Raw genomic sequence first — 16,720 nt, 5'->3', positions numbered from 1 at the left:
ATTGATGAAGAGTTCAAGCCTGAAACACTGGTTATGTACCTTTATCTTTGCTATATAAAGTACAGTTTGACCTGCTGAGTTCCTCCAGCATTGTGTATTTTTATTTCATCCATGGTGTCTGCGGACTTTTGTGCTTTACCACTGAGACAGACTGATTTACTTGAGATTGAATGGGGGAAAGGACTCAAAATATTAATGTCATTCATTGGCTTGCCAAGCAAACAAAGCTAAAACCAATGGTCATTATATTAATTTAAGGGCTAAATTTTGTTGAGTTTTATTGGCAAGACATCTATTGGCAGCTGTAAACAGACTAAAATGAGGTAAAGACATCGGTAATTGTGGTTTTTAAAGCCAATTTGTAAAGTCTGAATTAAAATGTTGGGCATCCCTAGTTGAACATTATAAGGTGCTTCAGAATACAAGGGGTAAAATTTAGCTTTGTGCCTGCTGGAGGCAGATGGAATGCACTTTAAATATTTCTAGCTACTCATTACAAGGGGAATGTTTAATTTTCTGTTAATAGTCCACAGGACTATTTTGAGCCTTTAATTCAAAGAACATTCCTCAGATTCCTCAACAATAAATTGAATCAGCCCCTTTTACACAGAGAAGTTCCAGTCGTCCCTTTCCCTTCCACCCACCCAGCCATCCTTCCTCCCCCTGATTGCTGTTGTCCTCTCCCTCCCTTCTCCATCTATCATTTCCTGCCTTCCCCCTGCACCCCCCCATCCTTTTGTTCAGACGCCTGCCAACATTCCTCCATACCTTGATGAAAGGTTCAAGCCCCAAACATTGATGTATTTTTACCTTTCCTACATAAAGGATGCGGTTTGACCAGCTGATTTTCTCTAGTATTTTGTTCTTTTACACAGAGATCCCACTAAATTGGCTGGTCAACGACCTATGCTTAGTCAGGTTGGGTCGTATCGGAGTTTGCACACTGAACTAAGCAAAGCTGGTTCAGTGCGACCTTTCACATAGGGGACCTGGTATCCTGGTGTTAAAGGAGGTGGGATCTGCAGTATTGCAGCGTTGGTGTCCCGGGATGGTGTATAAGCCTTTTACATGGAGCTGATGCGATGATGCTACCTACCTTGGCAGGTAGGTACTGGGATGAAAATGACACCCCCCCCCCCCCCCATTCTGGTTTCATCGCGTTCACACAGGTAAATGAAGCAGTTAAAAGGCAGTTAATTACTATCTTTCAAGGGCAGGGTAAAAGGGCCTTCGGAGACTAATTTAAGGACTTTTTTGCATTTTATTTAGTGAATCACAAAAGAAGTTACTTGGCCACATAAGCAAAAATACTAGTTAAAGGGGTAGAAAAGAATATAATGAATAGAATGAATGTGAAGTTTTAAAGTGCAGTGGTTCCTGCCAACATAAGAATTTGATGGTTAAAACTGTTGAATCCTGTAAAGCTCCATAAAACTTTTCTAATCTGTTAAACTGTTCAAAAATCCTGATGGCTTGGTATCCAGTTCTCCAGGCTGTTTCCCAAGCTCCCTTTACACTGGGTTCTATTTTTCATGCTTGTTAGAAACTCGCCTGGTTCAAATGAATAAAAAAATTTATTCCACCATGTAACCTCTTGAGTGAATTAAAAATATGCTGGGGTATGAAGAGAAATAATGTACAAGTTTTACTCTATGGCCTTTAAAATAATAACATTTTTCTCATCACATCTTGCATCGTATTTCCAATAAAATGCCAACTTTGAGGGAGATAAATGAATTTTTTTTTATTAGTTTGCCATGAGGTGATAGCAGACATTTTTTTTTTAAAAAAAGAGTAAATTAATAGTATGTTGGGATATTAGTGCGAGTAAGATCCAAAACTCCAGAAAAGGTCCAGCGCTACTAAAATAGAGAATCAGTGCAGGAGTAGGCCATTTGGCCCTTTGAGCCAGCACCACTATTCACTGTGATCATGGCTGATCATCCATAATCAGTACCCCATTCTTGCTCCCCATATTCCCCGACTCCACTATCTTTAAGAGATCTATCTAACTCTTTCTTGAAAGCATCCAGAGAATTGACCTCCACTATCTTCTGAGGCTGAGCATTCCACAGATCCTCCACTCTCTGGGTGGAAAGATTTTTTTTCTCAACTCCATTCTAAATGGCCTACCCCTTATTCTTAAACTGTGGCCTCTGGTTCTGGACTTCTGCCTCTAGCGTGTCCAATCCCTTAATAATCTGAACTAATTTTTTTCCTCTTCATATACCTAAAGAAGCTTTTACTATCCTCCTTTATATTCTTGACTAGCTTACCTTCGTACCTCATCTTTTCTCCCCATATTACCTTTTTAGTTGCCTTCTGTTGCTCTTTAAATGTTTCCCAATCCTCTGGCTTCCCACCCATCTTTACTATGTTGTACTCCTCTTATTTTTATACTATCTTTGACCTCCCTGGTCAGCCACAGTCACCCTTTACTCCCCTTAGAATCTTTCTTCCTCTTTGGAATGAACTTATCATGCACCTTCTGTATTATTCCCAGAAATGCCTGCCATTGTTGTTCCACTCTCATCCCTACTAGGGGTATCTTTCCAGCCAACTTTAACCAGCAACTTCATCATGACTCCATAGTCCCCCCTAATATTGACTTTTGTGATTTTTTTTAACCTTCTCCCTCCTAAATGGTAAATTAAAACATCATATTATGATCACTTCTTCCTAATGGCTCCCTGGTAAGCTTTAGTATAAGCTGCTCTAAGAATCCATCTCGGAGGCACTCCACGAACTCCCTTTCTTGCGGTGCAGTACCAACCTGATTTTCCCAGTTTTATCTGCATGTTGAAATCCCCCATAACAACTGTAACATTGCTTTTGCAACATTCCAATTTTAACTCTTGATTCAACTTGCACCTCACGTCCAGGCTACTTCCATCAGGGTCTTTTTGCCCTTACAATTTCTCAGTTCTACCTGTGCTGACCCTACATCTCCTGATTCTATGTCACCCCTCGCAAGGGACTGAACTTCATTCCTCACTAGCAGAGCCACTCCACTCCCTCTGCTCACCAGTATGTCCTTTCGATTGGATGTCAACCTTGAATATTCATTGCAGCCATGTCTCTGTTATTCCCACAAACATCACACGTGCCAATTTCCCACTGAGCCTCCAGTTCATCCACTTTAATTCTTATACTTTGTGTATATATAATACTCTTAATCCATTTCTCCCCTCCCCTTTCACATCAAGGATGCAGAGTGTTTTGAATTTTATTGTTCACTTTTGCCAAAGGATATCTGTTTAAAGATGGGTGGATGAAAGTTTAGGGAAGGTATCAAAAGTTTTTTTTTAGAGAGAAGTGGATGCTGAGAATGATGGTGAGTGATACAAAAGGGATGTTTAAAAGACTTGAATAGGGACATGGATGTGAGAGAGGGAAGGAAGGTTTAGATTGATGGTATTGTAGGTTTGTGTAGGTCAGCACAACATCATGGGCTGATGGCCCTCTGCTGTGCTGCACTATTCTGTTACTTCTGATGAATTCAAGTGCTCTTTTGTTGTGAAGTACAAGTCAGATAAAAGTCACATAGGTAGTATGAGTAGGCCTTTATCGTACATCTTCATCTTGTGAAGAATCTGGATCATGCGTATTGAAAAGTCCCTGCTGTCCATATTCAGCTTTCCAGGGGGCATTGGGCCTTTTCTCCAGGGGTGCAGTGTTCATTTTTTAGGGGCCAGAGCTCATCAAAAATGCTGACATGGAGGTCTTGCAAGACCTGGCTTTGGTGTCCACCATGTTCTATTTGGTGTTGTATAATGGAGACCAAACAAGGACAAACTGCATTGGAAGAAGCAAATACCTTGTACATTCAGAATAGCACTCAGCAGGTGGGGTGGCTGCCACCCAGAGTGATGAGGTGCCGGAGCAGTGACCGCATGAGGTGCCGGAGCAGTGACCGCATGAGGTGCCGGAGCAGTGACCGCATGAGGTGCCGGAGCAGTGACCGCATGAGGTGCCGGAGCAGTGACCGCATGAGGTGCCGGAGCAGTGACCGCATGAGGTGCCGGAGCAGTGACCGCATGAGGTGCCGGAGCAGTGACCGCATGAGGTGCCGGAGCAGTGACCGCATGAGGTGCCGGAGCAGTGACCGCATGAGGTGCCGGAGCAGTGACCGCATGAGGTGCCGGAGCAGTGACCGCATGAGGTGCCGGAGCAGTGACCGCATGAGGTGCCGGAGCAGTGACCGCATGAGGTGCCGGAGCAGTGACCGCATGAGGTGCCGGAGCAGTGACCGCATGAGGTGCCGGAGCAGTGACCGCATGAGGTGCCGGAGCAGTGACCGCATGAGGTGCCGGAGCAGTGGCACTGCACCCCTGTTTTTCCTCCTGCAAATTCTGTAAAACCTTTCCCAGTACCTTCTCTGTCTCTGCTATACAGAAAAAAATGTTTTTTGCAGTATTAGGTCTCTTTTCAACCTTCCTTTCAGTCATACATTTTTCTGGTGTTAACCCACAGTTGGACCGAACCCGCTCGGGTGCTTTCTGGTTCCACCTCCACCTTTGGCCCTTTTGCATAATTAACTCTTTCCTTTCTAAGATCTTTCCCTTTTGAACATGGGGTTAATGCATGTTGTTCTTGAATCAGGGCGACGTTAGTATCTGGGTGTAGTCTGTTACAATTATCATCCTGGTACCTTGGGCAATATTGCACTCCCAGTTTCTCCAATGTATGCAATATTATTAGTGGGACTCCTCCAAAGTTGCATCCGTGGGTGTCTGGTCGCGTTGCTAGGTGATCTGCTGTATCTGTGCCTATTACAATTGCGTAAACTAGCTGCAATCTTTTGCTATCTCACCATACCATTCAACATTCATTCCTTGATGGTACTGAATTCATACAACCCCTCTCCTCCAGCTGTTTTCAATTGCTGCATCTCCGTGCTTTCAACAATTGGGCTGTACTAAGCTGGCACATGTTTATTTTAACAAATGGCTACCAGGTGACTTGGACTGTAGCTTTTAGGGGCTGGTCGAAGTTATATGCTTTCCCTGACTTTGGCAATCGAAATTTACTTCTCATGTATAGTCATGTGACTTTTTTTTTTAAAGTTTAAATTTAGACATACAGCATGGTAACAGGCCATTTCTGTCTATGAGGCTGTGCCACCCAATTAACCTACAACCCCAGTATGATTTGAACAGTGAGAGGAAACCGGAGCCCCCTGGGGAAAACCCACACAAACACAGGAAGAACGTACCACTCCTTCCATCTTTTAAGTTCGATTATTCGCTGGCTTGCTGAGAAATGCATGAAGAATCTCTGGGAGGGAAGAAATAGCCACATTTTTCTAATTTTTAGACAATGGCCTCGAGTTCTAGTTTCGTCCACAAGCAGAAACATCCTCTTCATATCCAGGACCTGATAGTCGTCACTCAAATCTACTCCCATTCTGCTAAACTCCAGTGGTACAAGCCTATCCTGTCCAACCTTTCCTCAAGTAACTCCTCACCGAGTCCCAGTTACGAGATAGAAATCCGAGTAAGAATTCGGCTCCTCAAATTTGCTCCAGCGCTTAGCAAGTCTCGTCATTTTCTATTAGGTGGGGAAGGAGTGGAAAGGGCAAAGGAATTCCAAAGATGTAGAACTCTGGGATGAGAAAAAATTTCTTCTCTTGATCTCAAATGGATAACCTTATTCTGAGACTGTGCCCAGAGGCCCCACATTCTCTCACAGATGCCTCATACACCAGGCCGCTGTTCATCAACTTCAGCTCGGCATTTCGTATGATCATTCCCAGAGGCTGATGGAGAAGCTGTCCTCGCTGGGAATCGGTACCCCTCTCTGGAATTCTATCTTGCTCTTCTTAATGGAAAGACCACATTCTGTCTGGGTCAATAGCAGAATATTGTGCACTGTCTAGCTGAGCACTGGTGCCCCCTTAGGGCTGTGTGCTCAGCCCACTCCTGTTCAAGCTATTGACCCAAAACTGCATCACCAGATCCAACTCCAACAGTGTGATCAAGTTTGCAAACGACACTCCATCAGCTGACTTCATCAGCAACAACAATGAGTCACACGACAGAGAAGAGGTGGAAAATCTTATGAAGTGGTGCAAGATTAATAACCTGAGTCTCCATCTGGACAAGTCGAAGGAGATGACCATGGATTTCAGAAAGACCAGAAACGACAACCGTCCACCACACATCAACATCTCTGTAGTAGAGGGAGAGGCACCAAATTCCTTGGAGTTCACTTAACTAGTCACTTTTCATGGACACTCAACATCTCCGCATTTATCAGGAAGGCGCAACAGCGACTATATTTCCTGAGAAGACTGAAGTGGGTAAGGCGATTGGCCTCCATTATGCTATATCAAGAGCATTATGCTTTATCAAGAGCATCCTCACCAGCTGCATCACAGTGTGGTACGGTTGCTGCAGAGAAATGGATCGGAGGTCAGTTCACAGGACCGTAAAAGGGGCAGAGGGGATCGCAGAAATCCTTCCCCCATCTATGTGATCTACCAGGATCGTTGTTTGAAAAGGGCTCACAAAATCATTGCGGACTCCTCCACCCTGCACACAGCATCTTTCAGTTACTCCCATCGGGGAAGAGATAAGGGAGTATCAGAGCTAGCACCATCAGGCTGAGGAACAGCTTCTTCCCACGGTCAGTGAGAATGCTGAATGACCGAAGGAACGTCTTACACTAAACATCTGAGACTCTCATTGATACAAAACTATTATTTATTTTTTTAGCTATAATACTTGTCCTGCATATGTATTATTTGTCTGTATGTGTGTTATGTCTGGTTATGTGCCTGCATATTTTTGCTCTGAGGACCAGAGAAAGTTGTTTTGTTGGGTTGCACTTGTACAATCAGATGACAATAAACTTGACTTGAGATGTTAACATCTCCAGGCACTTGCACTGTTCAGCCCCTAACACCTCCCATTCTAGATTTCATTAAATTCAAATCCAATAGTCAACCTTTCATTGTACGATATTTCCTCCATATCATCGTGAATTATCCTTTAAGGCAATGGTTCTCAGCCTTTTTCTTTCCACTCACATACCACTAAGTATTACCTATGTCATAAGTTTGAAGACCACTGTTTTAATCGTACCTAATTGACTCGTTATGTGCATGGTTTCATAACTCCAAAGGAAATGGGCCAATTACTATTTTTCTCAAGCAAAATATTTTGGAAACAATTCAGTGAGTGATTTTTCAACCTTCCCTTCCCATTCACGAACCACCTTAAGCAATCCTTTACTAGGAAGGTCAAAATTGAAGACAGAGTTCACAGTTTATGATTGGATATTTAACAGTGTGGAAAAATAGAGGAAACTTGGGGTCAAAATCCATAGATCTCTCAAAGTTGCCGTGCAAATTATAGGATAGTTAAGAAGGCCAATGGTTCACTGGGCTTCATTAGTCAGGGGGATTGAGTTTAGGAGTCAAGATGTTATGTTGCAGATCTATAAATCTCTGACCACACTTAGAATATTGGGTTCAGTTTTGATCACATCATTACAGAAAGGATATAGAAGCTACGGAGAAGATTCAAAGGAGATTTACGAAGACGTTGCCTGGTTTGGAAGTTATGTCTAATGGGCAAGGTTAGCAGAACTAGGGCTTTCCTCTAGAGTGAAAAACCATGAGAGGTGAGTTCATAGAGGTCTACAGGATTATGAGAGGCATAGATAAGGTGGCCAACTCTCACTTTTCTCCCAAGGCAGGAATACCAAATACCAGAGGACATTTGTTCAAATTGAAGGGAGGAAAGTTTAGGGGGGGCATCTGGGGTAAGTTTTATTTTTACACAGAGTTGTGGGTGCCGGGAATGTATTGCCAGGGGTGCTGGTGGAGGCTGGGTCAAAAGGGGCATTTAACAAACTCTTCGATGTATGGATGGAAGAAAAATAGAGGTTATTGAGGTAGGGAAGGTTTAGTTTTTTTTTGTTTAGGCATATAGGTGAGCCAAAGGGCCTGTACTGTGCTGTAACGTTCTATTCACTCTAATGTGTTACATGCATTGTGCTGTTCCTCAGTTAAGTATATTTACTCTGGGAGGGAGTCACGTGATGGAGTAGTGGCCGGACGGTGAACTCCAGCCCTCTCCAGAAAAGTCGGGAAAAACGAGAGAAAATACAAAGGCACAGAAATACAAGTAAAAGAAAAGTGAATATAAAGGTGGAAAGAAGATGGAGACAAAAGGAGAAAAATCAAAATCAACGGAAAGAAGAGAGGAAGAGAAGACAACGGAGGAAAAAGGTGAAGGCCTTACCTGTCCGAAGAGGCCCGCTGCGGAGAGAAGACCCCACTACCTCAGGTCGGTAGAAAGAGAACTACAACAATGGCTCACAGAGCCGAGTAAAAGTGCGCAACCGCGCATGCGCGACTCCTCGCGCATGCGCGATGCGCATACAAAAAAACACACCGACGGGAGGGGGGACCAGCTGGGGAGTCGATCTCCACAGCCGGCAACGACAGCTGCAGAACACCTGCAGCAAGAAGACACCACAGAAGACAATGGAAACAAGAAAGAAGAGGAGGAAAGGGCAGCAAAGAAACAACAGATGGTCAACCTAGAGGAAGAAGAAGAGGAAGAGGAAGAGTACAGGGAAATAGAAGAAGAAAAGATAGGCAAGGTAAAGGAGGTACTTGCTCTTGTTAGAGGATACATGGAGTCATTTAAAGAATGGCAAACACAGGAATTCAATGATTTAAGAAGAAGAATAAACAACACAGAAAAGAAAATAAATAAAATGGATATGACCTTAACAGAAATGGGGAAAAAAATGGACAAGATGGAAGAACGGGCAATAGCAGCAGAAATGGAGGTAGAAGACTTAAAAAAGAAATTGGAGGAATCTAATAAAAAAACTAAAGAGACACAAGAATTACTAGCCCAAAAAATAGATATAATGGAAAATTATAACAGAAGAAATAACATAAAGATAGTGGGCCTTAAGGAAGATGTAGAAGGCAAGAATATGAGGGAGTTTATAAAAGAATGGATCCCTAAGGCCCTAGGATGTCCAGAACTACAGCAAGAAATGGAAATAGAAAGGGCACATAGAGCATTGGCCCCTAAACCACAACCACAACAAAAACCAAGATCTATTGTAGTAAAATTCCTAAGATATACTACAAGAGAAAAGGTGCTGGAGAAGACAATGGAAAAAGTAAGAGAGGGCAACAAACCACTGGAGTATAAAGGGCAAAAAATCTTCATTTATCCAGATATAAGCTTTGAACTCCTAAAGAAGAGAAAAGAGTTCAATGCAGCAAAAGCGATTTTATGGAAGAAAGGATATAAATTTACACTGAAGCATCCTGCGGTATTGAAAATATTTATTCCAGGACAACAAAACAGACTATTCTCGGATCCAGAAGAAGCACGAAAATTTGCAGAACAATTACAAAAATAGACTGAGGGATGAAGACGGGTAATGAGAGCAAAAATTATCACGATTGATATGTATGTGGGTAAAGACAAAAATAGACTGAGGGATGAAGACGGGTAAGGAGGGTAAAAATGACCACGATTGATATGTATGCGGGTAAAGAGGTATAAGAGTGAATAGAGACAACGGGCATATGTGAAAGTATCTGTAATTAGAGGAAAACATAGAAAGTATAGACAAGAATTAATAAGGGAAGGTAATGGAATAGAGAGAATAAGGAGGGAACTAAAAGAGTGACCTTTGTGACATATAAAAAACGAAATCTTTTCTGGGGGGGGCTGGGTGGGGGGAAAAGAGCGGTCACTGCAAAATCAGTTGACGCTTGCGAGTGGATTCGCAAATCCAAATGGAGAGGGGAGATGTGGTTGTCCGACAAGGGATAAAGGGCAACTCAGGAGGGGAAGGGGAGATTGGGGATAAAGAAGATAGAAATAGGAGAATAAGGAAAATGTTGGATGTTGTAGGAATGTTGTCTGGTAAAGAGTTGAAAATAAGAAAACAGAAATGGAAAAGGAGGAAAGGTAATGATGGAAAAACGGAAAGAGAAGATAAACAAAATATAAAATGGCTACGCTGAACTATATGACTCTAAATATTAATGGAATACATAACCAAATTAAAAGGAAGAAACTACTAAATTTACTGAAAAAGGAAAAAATTGATATAGCATTTGTCCAAGAAACACATTTAACTGAATTGGAGCACAAGAAATTAAAGAGAGATTGGGTAGGACATGTAACAGCAGCATCGTATAATTCAAAAGCAAGAGGAGTGGCTATATTAATTAGCAAAAATGTGCCATTTAAAATAGAAGAGGAAATAATAGATCCAGCAGGGAGATATGTTATGATAAAATGTCAGATATATTCAGAGCTTTGGAATCTACTTAATATATATTCACCTAACGAAGAAGATCAAAAGTTTATGCAAGATATCTTTTTGAAGGTAGCTAATACGCAAGGGAACATACTAATAGGAGGGGATTTCAATCTGAATTTGGATCCAAATATGGATAAAACGGGGAAAAAAATTAACAGGAAGAACAAAGTAACCAAATTTATAATTAAATCAATGCAAGAAATGAAACTTGTGGACATATGGAGGAAACAAAACCCAAAAGAAAAGGAATACTCATACTACTCGACTAGACATAAAACATACTCAAGGATAGACCTATTCCTGTTATCAGCCCACATACAAGGGAGAGTTAGGAAAACGGAATATAAAGCTAGACTATTATCGGACCACTCACCCCTGTTATTGGCAATAGAGCTAGAAGACATCCCTCCAAGAATGTATAGATGGAGATTAAACCCCATGCTACTTAAAAGACAGGATTTTAGAGAATTTATTGAAAAACAATTAAAAATGTACTTTGAAGTAAATACGGAATCAGTGGAAGATAAGTTTATACTATGGGACGCAATGAAAGCATTCATTAGAGGGCAAATAATAAGTTATGCAACCAAGATGAAGAAGGACTATAATCAGGAAACAGAGCAGTTGGAAAGGGAAATAATAAACATAGAAAAAAAATTAGCAATAAAGGAAGATACAACCAAAAGAAGAGAATTGGCGGATAAAAAAATAAAATATGAAACATTACAAACATATAAGGTGGAGAAGAATATAATGAAGACAAAACAGAAATATTATGAACTAGGGGAAAAAACACACAAAATCCTAGCATGGCAGCTTAAGACAGAGCAAACTAAGAAAACGGTATTGGCAACAAGGAAAAAAGACAAACAAATTACATATAATCCAAAAGAAATTAAGGAAAACTTCAGAGAATTCTATGAACAATTATACCGAACCGAAAACGAAGGGAAAGAAGGGAAAATAGATGAATTTTTGACTAAAATTGAACTACCAAAACTACAAATAGAGGAACAAAATAAATTAACAGAACCATTTGGAACAGTAGAAATACAAGAGATAATAAAAAATTTACCAAATAATAAGACACCAGGAGAGGATGGACTCCCAATAGAATTCTACAAAACATTTAAAGACCTAATAATACCGCCCCTCCTGGATGTAATCAACCAGATTGATGAGACACAAAACTTACCAGATTCATGTAAAACAGCAATAATTACAGTGATACTAAAACAAGGGAAAGATCCACTCTCACCAGCGTCATATAGACCAATATCTTTGCTAAACACAGATTATAAGATAATAGCTAAACTATTAGCGAACAGATTAGCAGAACAGGTACCGAAAATGGTAAATTTAGACCAAACTGGATTTATCAAAAAAAGACGCACAACAGACAATATTTGTAAATTTATTAACTTAATTCATGCAGTAGAAGGAAATAAAGCACCGGCAGTAGCAGTTGCTTTAGACGCAGAGAAGGCCTTCGACAGAGTAGAATGGAATTACTTGTTCAAAGTATTGCAAAAATTCAGTTTACCGGAGAAGTATATTAATTGGATTAAAGCATTATATAAGGGACCGTTAGCGAAAGTGACAGTAAATGGACATGTATCAAAGCAATTTAACTTAAGCAGGTCAACGCGGCAGGGATGCCCACTATCACCATTATTGTTTGCGCTAGCTATAGAACCACTAGCAGAATCGATAAGAAGAGATAATAATATAAAAGGAATAAAAATAAAAGACAGGGAATATAAAATCAGTCTGTTTGCGGATGATGTGATAGTGTACTTAACAGAACCAGAACTATCAATAAAAGAACTATATAAGAAATTGAAGGAATATGGAGAAGTGTCGGGATACAAGATAAACGTAAATAAAAGTGAAGCAATGCCTATGAATAACGCGGATTTCTCAAAATTTAAGGAGGAATCCCCATTCAGATGGCAAACGCAGGCAATAAGATACCTAGGTGTGCAAATAAACAAAAATCTAGGCCAATTATATAAACTCAATTACAATCCACTAATGAAAAAACTACAGGACGATTTAGAGCATTGGAAAGAGCTACCACTAACACTGATAGGAAGGATAAACTGTATTAAAATGAACATTTTTCCAAGGATACTATACTTATTTCAGGCATTGCCAATACAACTGACAGAAAAATTCTTCAAAGAGTTAAAGAAAATAATAAGGAGATTTTTATGGAGAGGGGGGAAACCGAGGATAGCACTAGACAAATTAACAGAATGGTATAAACAAGGAGGCTTACAATTGCCAAACTTCAAAAATTATTATAGAGCCGCACAATTAAGGTACCTATCAGATTTTTATCAAACAAGGGAAAAACCAGACTGGACGAGACTAGAATTAGATAAAATAGGGGAAAAGATACCTGAACACATATTATATAAATGGGACGAAAAATTGGTACAACATAGAACTTCTCCAGTATTACACCATCTCCTCAATATATGGAAGAAGATACATGTAGAAAGAAATAAAATAAATTACCAAATACCAAAACTAATATTGACGCAAAATAAGCTACTCCCTTTTACAATAGACAACCTTGCCTTTAGAAAATGGGAAAAAAAAGGGATTAAAAGAATAGAAAATTGTTTTTCAGGAAGTAGATTCTTATCCTTTGAACAAATGAGAGATAAGTACAATATAACGGGAGATACAGCGCTGGCATATTACCAACTGAGATCCTACTTGAAAGATAAATTAGGAAGCAACTTGAGTTTACCAGAGGGAAGTAACCTTGAATATGTGATTACAGATACAATGTTAATCAAAAGATTTATAAAAAATATGTATATTAAACTGCAAGAAAAGGAAAATGAGGAAACAAATGGTAAAACTAAACAAAAATGGGAACAAGATTTAAATATAAAGATAAAAAAGGAAACATGGGAGAAGTTATGCTCTGGAACGATGAGAAATACAATAAATACGAGGCTGCGTATGATACAATATAATTGGTTACACAGACTATACATTACACCGCAAAAGTTAAATAAATGGGACCCAACAGTATCTGATAGATGTTTTCGATGTAAAAAAGAAAGGGGAACAACAATTCATGCAATCTGGACATGTGAGAGAGTAGAAAAATTTTGGGATGATCTCAATCAGATATTAAATAAAATAACAGAAAACAATATACCAAAGAATCCAGAGATCTTTCTCCTAAGTAACATAAAAAATAAAGAATTTGGAATTGACTTGGAGGATGCACAAAAAAGATTTGTTAAGATAGCCCTAGCTGTAGCAAAAAAATGTATTATGTCAACCTGGAAATTGGAAGATAATTTGAAAATACAACAATGGTATATAGAAATGAATAAATGTATTCCATTAGAAAAAATAACATATAGTTTAAGAAATAATATTGAAATATTCGAACAAGTATGGGAGCCTTACATTAAATACAATAGCGAAAACCTACCGGGAACAAACATTACCTAAGTTGATGGAAGGAGAAGAGAAGAAAAAAATGGACTCAGTAGAATTTCTGGTGTATTTTTGTTGAATGACAACATTGTCTAACTGAATTAATGCAACCTAGATTGTATAACTAAAATGGATGAGAGGGGGGAGGGATGGGGGGGTGGCTTGGGAGGAGGGAGGGGGGAGGGAGAAAAAGTCACTGTAAATGTGTGGAAAAGAAAAAGTGTATATCATGGCTATTGTGATTTATGGTGTGAAAAATAAAAAAAAAAAAAAAAAAAAAAAAAAAAAAAAAAAAAGTATATTTACTCTGATAATACTGGAATCCATACCTAGGTTTAGCAGTACAAAACATTATTTTCAGAAAAGGGAATTAAAAGTGCCATCAGTAATTATAGCCTTATCAGGAGTGCAGCATATGATCAGGAAAGCAATCAATGCTGATTGGGTATACTCTCCAGCTGCAGGTTATGAGGATGTGACCTGTGTGCTGCAGGCATCAGTACTGGGAGCCCAGCTGCTCTTGATCTACATCAATGATTTGAATGAGGGGATGAACAAAAACACAGAGATTTGCGGCTGATATGAAGCTGTGTGGCTCTGAGTTGTGAGAGGGTTAAAAAGCCTTCAGGAGCTTATGAACAGGTTAAGTGAATGGTCGATAGAGATGTATCCAGAACCAGTGTCAAAATAAAAGGTTGACCATTCCAAATTAAGATGAGACATTTCTATTCTGAGGGTTATAATATTTGGAATTTTATACCCAAGAAGGTTATACTTTAACCAGAAAGTATATTTACAAAAGGAAGATGAGCAAGGATGTCATTAAGCTGGAAAGGGGTGCAGAAAAGATTCACAAGGATGTTCATAGGACTGGAAGGTTCAAGCTACAAGAAGAGACTGGATTTGCTTGGGATTTTTTAATCGCTGAAGTAGAGGAGGCTGAGGGGTGTCCTTGAGAAGTCTATAAATTCATGGGGACATGGATAATGTGAATGCTTAAAGGTTTTCTGTCAGGTAAAATAATTCAAGAACATGGGTTTAAGGTGAGAGGGAAGAAATTTATGAGGAATGGGGATGTGATAAGGCTTTACAAGGCACGATGAGACTTTGTGGAGTATTGAGCAGTTTTGGGCTCCTCAAGAAATTATGTGCTGACGGTGAAGGGGAGATTGGGGATAAATAAGATAGAAATAGGAGAATAAGGAAAATGTTGGATGTTGTAGGAATGTTGTCTTATAAAGAGTTGAAAATAAGAAAACAGAAATGGAAAAGGAGGAAAGGTAATGATGGAAAAACGGAAAGAGAAGATAAACAAAATATAAAAGGGCTACGCTGAACTATATGTCTTTAAATATTAATGGAATACATAACCAAATTAAAAGGAAGAAACTACTAAATTTAAATGAATAAATGTATTCCATTAGAAAAAATAACATATAGTTTAAGAAATAATATTGAAATATTCGAACAAGTATGGGAGCCTTACATTAAATACAATAGCGAAAACCTACCGGGGACAAACATTACCTAAGTTGATGGAAGGAGAAGGAAAGAAAAGAATGAACTCTGTAGAATTTCTGGTGTATTTTTGTTGAATGACAACATTGTCTGACTGAATTAATGCAACCTAGATTGTATACCTAAAATGGATGAGGGGGGGGGGTGCGGGGGTGGTTTGGGAGGAAAGGGGGGGGGGAGAAAAAGTCACTGTATATGTGTGAAAAAGAAATAGTGTATATCATGGCTAATGTGATTTATGGTGTGAAAAATAAAAAATAAAAATAAAAAATTATGTGCTGACTTTGGAGAAGGTTCAAAGGAGGTGCACCTGGATGATTCTGGGAATGAAAAGGTTATATGAGGAGTGTTTGACAGCTCTTGGCCTGCATTAGTTGGAATTTTGGAGATTGAAACATTTCAAATGTTGAAAGGCATGGACAGAGGTTGTGTAGAAAGGTTGTTTCCCATGGAGGGAAAGTTCAGGACGAAAGGGTGTCCTCTTAAAATGGAGAGATGTAGGAATTTCTTTCGCCAAAGGGTAGTAAATCTATGAAAATTTTTGCCACAAGTGGACATGGAGGCCAGGTCATTGGGTGTATTAAAGACAGAGATTGATAGGTTCTTGATGAGCCAGGGCATCACAGGTCATGGGGAGAAGGCAAAGCATGGGGAAATGGTTCAGCTCGTGATTGAATGGTGAGGGCAGACTTGATGGGGGGCTGAATAGCCTATTTCTGCTCCTTTGTGTTATGAAAACTGGATTCAATCAAATCATCACAGTTATTTCGGCATCTCACCAATAAAATTGGGTGGGTCGCCTAATTGCCCCACCCAACACTCACCTGAAACTCACATTTGTAGGACTGATGCAAACATCAGCTTCTGCCCAGAGAGCACGACCTCTAAATCACAAATGTACTAAATTGCACAGGTCACTTCACACTCTCGAGTTCACTTTGTCTTTGCTGAATTCACCTTTTATTTCAAAGGCTGATAACACCCAAATAATTGCATGAATTATGATGTCATTGAGACTACGATAATGGATGAATTTGTGTATAGATTCATTATTTTGCAAGAAGGCACACCCTTTCAAGTCTCTACTTGTGGGACATTTTTTTTTGCCAAACACTTACTACTTTATAAAAAAAAACTTCAAAAACCTCTGAGTATTCTGATAAACCAATAATGTGCTGACAGTTGTTTGCAGTTTCAACCCAGCCCAATTTCATTTTTTGTTCTCTCCCTGCCTCTGTGTACCATAATCATTATCTCGACTCACTCTCCTGTGGTCTCACATGCTAAAACACATTAGTTTGTTCACTGAGCCTCCTGCATTTGAAGGACTACATATTTTGGGATTTTTCAGTTGCTAATGAGATTGAGCAGATCTTATGGAAAAGGAAATAAACTTTTCATTTAATCTCCAAGTCAACAAGTG

The 16,720-nt window shown here is 39.6% G+C and overlaps 1 long non-coding RNA gene across 1 annotated transcript in view; it reads right to left on the bottom strand.

Moving 5' to 3' along the window:
• Window positions 1-16,240, bottom strand: part of LOC138740561 (uncharacterized) — a 58,226-nt gene extending 41,986 nt beyond the window's left edge. Inside the window, exon 1 of the long non-coding RNA XR_011342996.1 lies at window positions 16,133-16,240. This is a non-coding gene — a long non-coding RNA (uncharacterized lncRNA). The remainder of the gene's footprint in view (window positions 1-16,132) is intronic.
• Between the last annotated feature and the right edge of the window lie 480 nt (window positions 16,241-16,720).

Source organism: Narcine bancroftii, chromosome 8, assembly GCF_036971445.1.
Source record: "Narcine bancroftii isolate sNarBan1 chromosome 8, sNarBan1.hap1, whole genome shotgun sequence".
Lineage (NCBI taxonomy): Eukaryota > Metazoa > Chordata > Chondrichthyes > Torpediniformes > Narcinidae > Narcine > Narcine bancroftii.
This window is presented reverse-complemented; position numbering and strand designations above follow the sequence as displayed.